Source organism: Phyllobates terribilis, unplaced genomic scaffold (genome assembly GCF_046119375.1).
Source record: "Phyllobates terribilis strain yellow unplaced genomic scaffold, ASM4611937v1 Scaffold_8__6_contigs__length_399053987, whole genome shotgun sequence".
NCBI classification, from domain to species: domain Eukaryota; kingdom Metazoa; phylum Chordata; class Amphibia; order Anura; family Dendrobatidae; genus Phyllobates; species Phyllobates terribilis.
In genome coordinates this window covers 387,151,469-387,163,622 of record NW_027362768.1, presented here as the reverse complement: position 1 = coordinate 387,163,622, position 12,154 = coordinate 387,151,469, and the positions used below count along the sequence as shown (strand labels likewise).

At 45.7% G+C, this 12,154-nt stretch overlaps 1 protein-coding gene across 1 annotated transcript in view; it reads left to right on the top strand.

Annotated features, from left to right (window-relative positions):
- The first annotated feature begins 9,837 nt into the window (after nt 1-9,837).
- The window catches only part of DCAF1 (DDB1 and CUL4 associated factor 1), a 49,343-nt gene continuing 47,026 nt past the window's right edge, over nt 9,838-12,154 (top strand). Inside the window, exon 1 of the mRNA XM_073645153.1 lies at nt 9,838-10,075. The gene's annotated coding sequence lies outside the window, so the exon portion shown is untranslated. The remainder of the gene's footprint in view (nt 10,076-12,154) is intronic.

Sequence of the window (12,154 nt, the reverse complement as noted above, 5' to 3'; positions counted from 1 at the left end):
GTGCAGCTCTGGAGTATAATACAGGATGTAACACAGGATCAGTAATGTAATGTATGTACACAGTGACTGCACCAGCAGAATAGTGAGTGCAGCTCTGGAGGATAATACAGGAGGTAACTCAGGATCAGTAATGTAATGTATGTACACAGTGACTGCACCAGCAGAATAGTGAGTGCAGCTCCGGAGTATAAGAGAGAAGGTAAATCAGGATCAGTAATGTAATGTATATACACAGTGACTGCACCAGCAGAATAGTGAGTGCAGCTCTGGAGGATAATACAGGAGGTAACTCAGGATCAGTAATGTAATGTATGTACACAGTGACTGCTCCAGCAGAATAGTGAGTGCAGCTCTGGAGTATAATATAGGAGGTAAATCAGGATCAGTAATGTAATGTATGTACACAGTGACTGCACCAGAAGAATAGTGAGTGCAGCTCTGGAGTATAATACAGGAGGTAACTCAGGATCAGTAATGTAATGTATGTACACAGTGACTGCACCAGCAGAACAGTGAGTGCAGCTCTGAAGTATAATACAGGAGGTAACTCCGGATCAGTAATGTAATGTATGTACACAGTGACTCCACCAGCAGGATAGTGAGTGCAGCTCTGGAGTATAATACAGGATGTAACTCAGGATCAGTAATGTAATGTATGTACACAGTGACTGCACCAGCAGAATAGTGAGTGCAGCTCTGGGGTATAATACAGGAGGTAACTCAGGATCAGTAATGTATGTACACAGTGACTGCACCAGCAGAATAGTGAGTGCAGCTCTGGGTTATAATACAGGATGTAACTCAGCATCAGTAATGTAATGCATGTACACAGTGACTGCACCAGCAGAATAGTGAGCGCAGCTCTGGGGTATAATACAGGAGGTAACTCAGGATCAGTAATGTAATGTATGTACACAGTGACTGCACCAGCAGAATAGTGAGTGCAGCTCTGGAGTATAATACAGGAGGTAACTCAGGATCAGTAATGTAATGTATGTACACAGTGACTGCAGCAGCAGAATAGTGAGTGCAGCTCTGGGGTATAATACAGGATGTAACTCAGCATCAGTAATGTAATGCATGTACACAGTGACTGCACCAGCAGAATAGTGAGCGCAGCTCTGGAGTATAATACAGGAGGTAACTCCTCAAGATCAGTAATGTAATGTATGTACACAGTGACTCCACCAGCAGAATAGTGAGTGCAGCTCTGGAGTATAATACAAGAGGTAACTCAGGATCAGTAATGTATGTACACAGTGAATCCACCAGCAGAATAGTGAGTGCAGCTCTGGGGTATAATACAGGATGTAACTCAGCATCAGTAATGTAATGCATGTACACAGTGACTGCACCAGCAGAATAGTGAGCGCAGCTCTGGGGTATAATACAGGAGGTAACTCAGGATCAGTAATGTAATGTATGTACACAGTGACTGCACCAGCAGAATAGTGAGTGCAGCTCTGAAGTATAATACAGGAGGTAACTCAGGATCAGTAATGTAATGTATGTACACAGTGACTCCACCAGCAGAATAGTGAGGGCAGCTCTGGAGTATAATACAGGATGTAACTCAGGATCAGTAATGTAATGTATGTACACCGTGACTGCACCAGCAGAATAGTGAGTGCAGCTCTGGAGTATAATACAGGATGTAACTCAGGATCAGTAATGTAATGTATGTACACAGTGACTGCACCAGCAGAATAGTGAGTGCAGCTCTGGAGGATAATACAGGAGGTAACTCAGGATCAGTAATGTAATGTATGTACACAGTGACTGCACCAGCAGAATAGTGAGTGCAGCTCTGGAGGATAATACAGGATGTAACTCAGGATCAGTAATGTAATGTATGTACACAGTGACTGCATCAGCAGAATAGTGAGTGCAGCTCTGGAGGATAATACAGGAGGTAACTCAGGATCAGTAATGTAATGTATGTACACAGTGACTGCACCAGCAGAATAGTGAGTGCAGCTCTGGAGGATAATACAGGAGGTAACTCAGGATCAGTGTTGTAATGTATGTACACAGTGACTGCACCAGCAGAATAGTGAGCGCAGCTCTGGGGTATAATACAGGATGTAACTCAGGATCAGTAATGTAATGTATGTACACAGTGACTGCACCAGCAGAATAGTGAGCGCAGCTCTGGAGTATAATACAGGATGTAACTCAGGGTCAGTAATGTAATGTATGTACACAGTGACTGGACCAGCAGAATAGTGAGTGCAGCTCTGGGGTATAATACAGGATGTAACTCAGAATCAGTAATGTAATGTATGTACACAGTGACTGCACCAGCAGAATAGTGAGTGCAGCTCTGGGGTATAATACAGGATGTAACTCTGGATCAGTAATGTAATGTATGTACACAGTGACTGCACCAGCAGAATAGTGAGTGCAGCTCTGGAGTATAATACAGGATGTAACTCAGGATCAGTAATGTAATGTATGTACACAGTGACTGCACCAGCAGAATAGTGAGTGCAGCTCTGGAGTATAATACAGGAGGTAACTCAGGATCAGTAATGTAATGTATGTACACAGTGACTGCACCAGCAGAATAGTGAGTGCAGCTCTGGGGTATAATACAGGATGTAACTCAGGATCAGTAATGTAATGTATGTACACAGTGACTACACCAGCAGAATAGTGAGTGCAGCTCTGGAGTATAATACAGGATGTAACTCAGGATCAGTAATGTAATGTATGTACACAGTGACTGCACCAGCAGAATAGTGAGCGCAGCTCTGGGGTATAATACAGGAGGTAACTCAGGATCAGTAATGTAATGTATGTACACAGTGACTGCAGCAGCAGAATAGTGAGTGCAGCTCTGGAGTATAATACAGGATGTAACTCAGGATCAGTAATGTAATGTATGTACACAGTGACTGCACCAGCAGAATAGTGAGTGCAGCTCTGGAGTATAATACAGGATGTAACTCAGGATCAGTAATGTAATGTATGTACACAGTGACTGCACCAGCAGAATAGTAAGTGCAGCTCTGGAGTATAATGCAGGATGTAACTCAGGATCAGTAATGTAATGTATGTACACAGTGACTGCACCAGCAGAATAGTGAGCGCAGCTCTGGAGTATAATACAGGAGGTAACTCAGGATCAGTAATGTAATGTATGTACACCGTGACTGCACCAGCAGAATAGTGAGTGCAGCTCTGGAGTATAATACAGGATGTAACTCAGGATCAGTAATGTAATGTATATACACAGTGACTCCACCAGCAGAATAGTGAGTGCAGCTCTGGGGTATAATACAGGATGTAACTTCGGATCAGTAATGTAATGTATATACACAGTGACTCCACCAGCAGAATAGTGAGTGCAGCTCTGGAGAATAATACAGGATGTAACTCAGGATCAGTAATGTAATGTATGTACACAGTGACTGCACCAGCAGAATAGTGAGTGCAGCTCTGGAGTATAATACAGGATGTAACTCAGGATCAGTAATGTAATGTATGTACACAGTGACTGCACCAGCAGAATAGTGAGTGCAGCTCTGGAGTATAATACAGGATGTAACTCAGGATCAGTAATGTAATGTATGTACACAGTGACTGCACCAGCAGAATAGTAAGTGCAGCTCTGGAGTATAATGCAGGATGTAACTCAGGATCAGTAATGTAATGTATGTACACAGTGACTGCACCAGCAGAATAGTGAGTGCAGCTCTGGAGTATAATACAGGATGTAACTCAGGATCAGTAATGTATGTACACAGTGACTGCACCAGCAGAATAGTGAGCGCAGCTCTGGAGTATAATACAGGAGGTAACTCAGGATCAGTAATGTAATGTATGTACACAGTGACTGCACCAGCAGAATAGTGAGTGCAGCTCTGGAGTATAATACAGGATGTAACTCAGGATCAGTAATGTATGTACACAGTGACTGCACCAGCAGAATAGTGAGCGCAGCTCTGGAGTATAATACAGGAGGTAACTCAGGATCAGTAATGTAATGTATGTACACCGTGACTGCACCAGCAGAATAGTGAGTGCAGCTCTGGAGTATAATACATGAGGTAACTCAGGATCAGTAATGTAATGTATATACACAGTAACTCCACCAGCAGAATAGTGAGTGCAGCTCTGGGTTATAATACAGGATGTAACTTCGGATCAGTAATGTAATGTATATACACAGTGACTCCACCAGCAGAATAGTGAGTGCAGCTCTGGAGAATAATACAGGATGTAACTCAGGATCAGTAATGTAATGTATGTACATAGTGACTGCACCAGCAGAATAGTGAGTGCAGCTCTGGAGTATAATACAGGATGTAACTCAGGATCAGTAATGTAATGTATGTACACAGTGACTGCACCAGCAGAATAGTGAGTGCAGCTCTGGAGTATAATACAGGAGGTAACTCAGGATCAGTAATGTAATGTATGTACACAGTGACTGCACCAGCAGAATAGTGAGTGCAGCTCTGGAGTATAATACAGGATGTAACTCTGGATCAGTAATGTAATGTATGTACACAGTGACTGCACCAGCAGAATAGTGAGTGCAGCTCTGGAGTATAATACAGGATGTAACTCTGGATCAGTAATGTAATGTCTGTACACAGTGACTGCACCAGCAGAATAGTGAGTGCAGCTCTGGGGTATAATACAGGATGTAACTCAGGATCAGTAATGTAATGTATGTACACAGTGACTGCACCAGCAGAATAGTGAGTGCAGCTCTGGAGTATAATACAGGATTTTACTCAGGATCAGTAATGTAATGTATGTACACAGTGACTCCACCAGCAGAATAGTGAGTGCAGCTCTGGAGTATAATACAGGATGTAACTCAGCATCAGTAATGTAATGTATGTACACAGTGACTGCACCAGCAGAATAGTGAGTGCAGCTCTGGAGTATAATACAGGAGGTAACTCAGGATCAGTAATGTAATGTATGTACACAGTGACTGCACCAGCAGAATAGTGAGTGCAGCTCTGGAGTATAATACAGGAGGTAACTCAGGATCAGTAATGTAATGTATGTACACAGTGACTCCACCAGCAGAATAGTGAGTGCTGCTCTGGAGTATAATACAGGATGTAACTGAGGATCAGTAATGTAATGTATGTACACCGTGACTGCACCAGCAGAATAGTGAGTGCAGCTCTGGAGTATAATACAGGATGTAACTCAGGATCAGTAATGTAATGTATGTACACAGTGACTGCACCAGCTGAATAGTGACTGCAGCTCTGGAGTATAATACAGGATATAACTCAGCATCAGTAATGTATGTACACAGTGATTGCACCAGCAGAATAGTGAGTCCAGCTCTGCAGTATAATACAGGATGTAACTCAGGATCAGTAATGTAATGTATGTACACAGTGACTGCACCAGCAGAATAGTGAGTGCAGCTCTGAAGTATAATACAGGATGTAACTCAGGATCAGTAATGTAATGTATGTACACAGTGACTGCACCAGCAGAATAGTGAGTGCAGCTCTGAAGTATAATACAGGAGGTAACTCAGGATCAGTAATGTAATGTATGTACACAGTGACTGCACCAGCAGAATAGTGAGTGCAGCTCTGGAGTATAATACTTGATGTAACTCAGGATCAGTAATGTAATGTATGTACACAGTGACTGCACCAGCAGAATGGTGAGTGCAGCTCTGGAGTATAATACTTGATGTAACTCAGGATCAGTAATGTAATGTATGTACACAGTGACTGCACCAGCAGAATGGTGAGTGCAGCTCTGGAGTATAATACAGGATGTAACTCAGGATCAGTAATGTAATGTATGTACACAGTGACTGCACCAGCAGAATAGTGAGTGCAGCTCTGGAGTATAATACATGAGGTAACTCAGGATCAGTAATGTAATGTATATACACAGTGACTCCACCAGCAGAATAGTGAGTGCAGCTCTGGAGTATAATCCAGGATGTAACTCAGGATCAGTAATGTATGTATACAGTGACTGCACCAGCAGAATAGTGAGTGTAGCTATGGAGTATAATACAGGATGTAACTCAGCATCAGTAATGTAATGTATGTACACAGTGACTGCACCAGCAGAATAGTGAGCGCAGCTCTGGGGTATAATACAGGAGGTAACTCAGTATCAGTAATGTAATGTATGTACACAGTGACTGCACCAGCAGAATAGTGAGTTCAGCTCTGGAGTATAATACAGGAGGTAACTCAGGATCAGTAATGTAATGTATGTACACAGTGACTCCACCAGCAGAATAGTGAGTGCTGCTCTGGAGTATAATACAGAATGTAACTCAGGATCAGTAATGTAATGTATGTACACCGTGACTGCACCAGCAGAATAGTGAGTGCAGCTCTGGGGTATAATACAGGATGTAACTCAGGATCAGTAATGTAATGTATGTACACAGTGACTGCACCAGCAGAATAGTGAGTGCAGCTCTGGAGTATAATACAGGATTTTACTCAGGATCAGTAATGTAATGTATGTACACAGTGACTGCACCAGCAGAATAGTGAGTGCAGCTCTGAAGTATAATACAGGATGTAACTCAGGATCAGTAATGTAATGTATGTACACAGTGACTCCACCAGCAGAATAGTGAGTGCAGCTCTGGAGTATAATACAGGATGTAACTCAGCATCAGTAATGTAATGTATGTACACAGTGACTGCACCAGCAGAATAGTGAGTGCAGCTCTGGAGTATAATACAGGAGGTAACTCAGGATCAGTAATGTAATGTATGTACACAGTGACTGCACCAGCAGAATAGTGAGTGCAGCTCTGGAGTATAATACAGGAGGTAACTCAGGATCAGTAATGTAATGTATGTACACAGTGACTCCACCAGCAGAATAGTGAGTGCTGCTCTGGAGTATAATACAGGATGTAACTCAGGATCAGTAATGTAATGTATGTACACAGTGACTGCACCAGCTGAATAGTGACTGCAGCTCTGGAGTATAATACAGGATATAACTCAGCATCAGTAATGCATGTACACAGTGATTGCACCAGCAGAATAGTGAGTCCAGCTCTGCAGTATAATACAGGATGTAACTCAGGATCAGTAATGTAATGTATGTACACAGTGACTGCACCAGCAGAATAGTGAGTGCAGCTCTGAAGTATAATACAGGAGGTAACTCAGGATCAGTAATGTAATGTATGTACACAGTGACTGCACCAGCAGAATAGTGAGTGCAGCTCTGGAGTATAATACTTGAGGTAACTCAGGATCAGTAATGTAATGTATATACACAGTGACTCCACCAGGAGAATAGTGAGTGTAGCTCTGGAGTATAATACAGGATGTAACTCAGCATCAGTAATGTAATGTATGTACACAGTGACTGCACCAGCAGAATAGTGAGCGCAGCTCTGGGGTATAATACAGGAGGTAACTCAGTATCAGTAATGTAATGTATGTACACAGTGACTGCACCAGCAGAATAGTGAGTTCAGCTCTGGAGTATAATACAGGAGGTAACTCAGGATCAGTAATGTAATGTATGTACACAGTGACTCCACCAGCAGAATAGTGAGTGCTGCTCTGGAGTATAATACAGGATGTAACTCCGGATCAGTAATGTAATGTATGTACACCGTGACTGCACCAGCAGAATAGTGAGTGCAGCTCTGGAGTATAATACAGGATGTAACTCAGCATCAGTAATGTAATGTTTGTACACAGTGACTGCACCAGCAGAATAGTGAGCGCAGCTCTGGGGTATAATACAGGAGGTAACTCAGGATCAGTAATGTAATATATGTACACAGTGACTGCACCAGCAGAATAGTGAGTTCAGCTCTGGAGTATAATACAGGAGGTAACTCAGGATCAGTAATGTAATGTATGTACACAGTGACTCCACCAGCAGAATAGTGAGTGCTGCTCTGGAGTATAATACAGGATGTAACTCAGCATCAGTAATGTAATGTATGTACACAGTGACTGCACCAGCAGAATAGTGAGTGCAGCTCTGGAGTATAATACAGGATGTACCTCAGGATCAGTAATGTAATGTATGTACACAGTGACTGCACCAGCAGAATAGTGAGTGCAGCTCTGGAGTATAATACAGGATGTAACTCAGCATCAGTAATGTAATGTATATACACAGTGACTCCACCAGCAGAATAGTGAGTGCAGCTCTGGGGTATAATACAGGATGTAACTCAGGATCAGTAATGTAATGTATATACACAGTGACTCCACCAGCAGAATAGTGAGTGCAGCTCTGGAGAATAATACAGGATGTAACTCAGGATCAGTAATGTAATTTATGTACACAGTGACTCCACCAGCAGAATAGTGATTGCAGCTCTGGGGTATAATACAGGAGGTAACTCAGGATCAGTAATGTAATGTATGTACACAGTGACTGCACCAGCAGAATAGTGAGTGCAGCTCTGGAGTATAATACAAGAGGTAACTCAGGATCAGTAATGTAATGTATGTACACAGTGACTGCACCAGCAGAATAGTGAGTGCAGCTCTGGAGTATAATACAGGATGTAACACAGGATCAGTAATGTAATGTATGTACAGAGTGACTCCACCAGCAGAATAGTGAGTGCAGCTCTGGAGTATAATACAGGAAATAACTCAGGATCAGTAATGTATTGTGTGTACACAGTGACTGCACCAGCAGAATAGTGAGTGCAGCTCTGGAGGATAATACAGGAGGTAACTCAGGATCAGTAATGTAATGTATGTACACAGTGACTGCACCAGCAGAATAGTGAGTGCAGCTCTGGAGTATAATACAGAATGTAACTCAGGATCAGTAATGTAATGTATGTACACAGTGACTGCACCAGCAGAATAGTGAGTGCAGCTCTGGAGTATAATACAGGAGGTAACTCAGGATCAGTAATGTAATGTATGTACACAGTGACTGCACCAGCAGAATAGTGAGTGCAGCTCTGGAGTATAATACAGGATGTAACTCAGGATCAGTAATGTAATGTATGTACACAGTGACTGCACCAGCAGAATAGTGAGTGCAGCTCTGGAGTATAATACAGGAGGTAACTCAGGATCAGTAATGTAATGTATGTACATAGTGACTGCACCAGCAGAATAGTGAGTGCAGCTCTGGAGTATAATACAGGAGGTAACTCAGGATCAGTAATGTAATGTATGTACACAGTGACTGCACCAGCAGAATAGTGAGTGCAGCTCTGGAGGATAATACAGGATGTAACTCAGGATCAGTAATGTAATGTATGTACACAGTGACTGCACCAGCAGAATAGTGAGTGCAGCTCTGGAGGATAATACAGGATGTAACTCAGGATCAGTAATGTAATGTATGTACACAGTGACTGCACCAGCAGAATAGTGAGTGCAGCTCTGGAGTATAATACAGGATGTAACTCAGGATCAGTAATGTAATGTATGTACACAGTGACTGCACCAGCAGAATAGTGAGTGCAGCTCTGGAGGATAATACAGGATGTAACTCAGGATCAGTAATGTAATGTATGTACACAGTGACTGCACCAGCAGAATAGTGAGTGCAGCTCTGGAGTATAATGCTGTATAGTGTGGGGAGATGTGGGATATATGATAGGTCAGACACTACACTACTACATTGCACTGTAGCCATAGAAACACCTCCCAGACCTCTGTTCTCACTGACTGTAGTTATTGGGAGGGAATGTTTCCATGACAATTTTGCTGCTGCCAGGAAAATCATAAAATTCCAGCAAGACAGGCAGCCATTAAACTGCAGCGATTCCACCTTTCAAGCAATCACTATGAAGACGCTGACTACTGATTGGTCGATTTGCTTAGTTCTTAATCTGAGCTCTGACGCATCTGAAAGGCGGGTATTACCTAGAAACCAGAGATTAGTAACCGCCGGCCATTCACAACATGGCGGCGGTTATTTACTCGGATCTGCCATACGAAACATGGCCGACAACTGCCTTGGACGTAACGATTGGACTGCATTACCCAGAGTCCTGTGCGCATTAGGGGTCGGCAAACTATAGAGGGAAAGATAAGGCGCGCACACGGTGACGTATGAAGCGTGCGACACAAGAGCCGAGAGCGTGAGACACAGAGGCCGAGAGGTGAGAGATAACGGGCGGCAGAGAGGCCGGGGGGAAGGCGAGAGAGGAACCGAGACACCCGGGAGCAGCGGAGAGACCGGAGATAACGGGACCGGGGCAGCAGAGACCGCGAATACAGGAGAGAGGAGAAGAGAGACGGAGAGGAGGGAGAAGAGACTGACAGGGGGGAGGAGAGGAGAAGAGACTGACAGGAGAGAGGAGACTGACAGGGGGGAGGAGAGGAGAAGAAGAGACTGACAGGAGAGAGGAGACTGACAGGGGGGAGGAGAGGAGAAGAGACTGACAGGAGAGAGGAGACTGACATGGGGGAGGAGAGGAGAGAGGAGGAGAAGAGACTGACAGGAGAGAGGAGACTGACAGGGGGGAGGAGAGGAGAAGAGACTGACAGGAGAGAGGAGAAGAGACTGACAGGAGAGAGGAGACTGACAGGGGGGAGGAGAGGAGAAGAGACTGACAGGAGAGAGGAGAAGAGACTGACAGGAGAGAGGAGACTGACAGGGGGGAGGAGAGGAGGAGAAGAGACTGACAGGAGAGGAGGAGACGGGACTGACAGGAGAGGAGGAGACGGGACTGACAGGAGAGGAGGAGACGGGACTGACAGGAGAGGAGGAGACGGGACTGACAGGAGAGGAGGAGACGGGACTGACAGGAGAGGAGGAGACGGGACTGACAGGAGCGGAGGAGAAGGGACTGTCAGGAGAGGAGGAGAAGGGACTGACAGGAGAGGAGGAGACGGGACTGACAGGAGAGGAGGAGACGGGACTGACAGGAGAGGAGGAGACGGGACTGACAGGAGAGGAGGAGAAGGGACTGACAGGAGAGGAGGAGAAGGGACTGACAGGAGAGGAGGAGAAGGGACTGACAGGAGAGGAGGAGAAGGGACTGACAGGAGAGGAGGAGAAGGGACTGACAGGAGAGGAGGAGAAGGGACTGACAGGAGAGGAGGAGAAGGGACTGACAGGAGAGGAGGAGAAGGGACTGACAGGAGAGGAGGAGAAGGGACTGACAGGAGAGGAGGAGAAGGGACTGACAGGAGAGGAGGAGAAGGGACTGACAGGAGAGGAGGAGAAGGGACTGACAGGAGGGGAGGAGACTGACAGGAGGGGAGGAGACTGACAGAGGAGAGGATGAGAGAGGAGACTGACAGGAGAGGAGGAGAAGGGACTGACAGGAGGGGAGGAGACTGACAGGAGGGGAGGAGGAGAGAGGAGACTGACAGAGGAGAGGAGGAGAGAGGAGACTGACAGAGGAGAGGAGGAGAGAGGAGACTGACAGGAGAGGAGGAGAAGGGACTGACAGGAGAGAGGAGACTGACAGGAGGGGAGGAGACTGACAGGAGGGGAGGAGGAGAAGGGACTGACAGAGGAGAGGAGGAGAGAGGAGACGGAGAGAGGAGACTGACAGAGGAGAGGAGGAGAGAGGAGACTGACAGAGGAGAGGAGGAGAAGGGACTGACAGGAGAGGAGGAGAAGGGACTGACAGGAGAGGAGGAGAAGGGACTGACAGGAGGGGAGGAGACTGACAGGAGGGGAGGAGACTGACAGGAGGGGAGGAGACTGACAGGAGGGGAGGAGACTGACAGGAGGGGAGGAGACTGACAGGAGGGGAGGAGACTGACAGGAGGGGAGGAGACTGACAGGAGGGGAGGAGACTGACAGGAGGGGAGGAGACTGACAGGAGGGGAGGAGACTGACAGGAGACTGACAGGAGACTGACAGGAGACTGACAGGAGACTGACAGGAGACTGACAGGAGAGAGGAGACTGACAGGAGAGAGGAGACTGACAGGAGAGAGGAGACTGACAGGAGGGGAGGAGAAGGGACCGACAGGAGGGGAGGAGACTGACAGGAGGGGAGGAGGAGAAGGGACTGACAGAGGAGAGGAGGAGAAGGGACTGACAGAGGAGAGGAGGAGAGAGGAGACTGACAGAGGAGAGGAGGCGAGAGGAGACTGACAGAAGAGGAGGAGAAGGGACTGACAGGAGAGGAGGAGAAGGGACTGACAGGAGAGGAGGAGAAGGGACTGACAGGAGAGGAGGAGAAGGGACTGACAGGAGAGAGGAGACTGACAGGAGAGAGG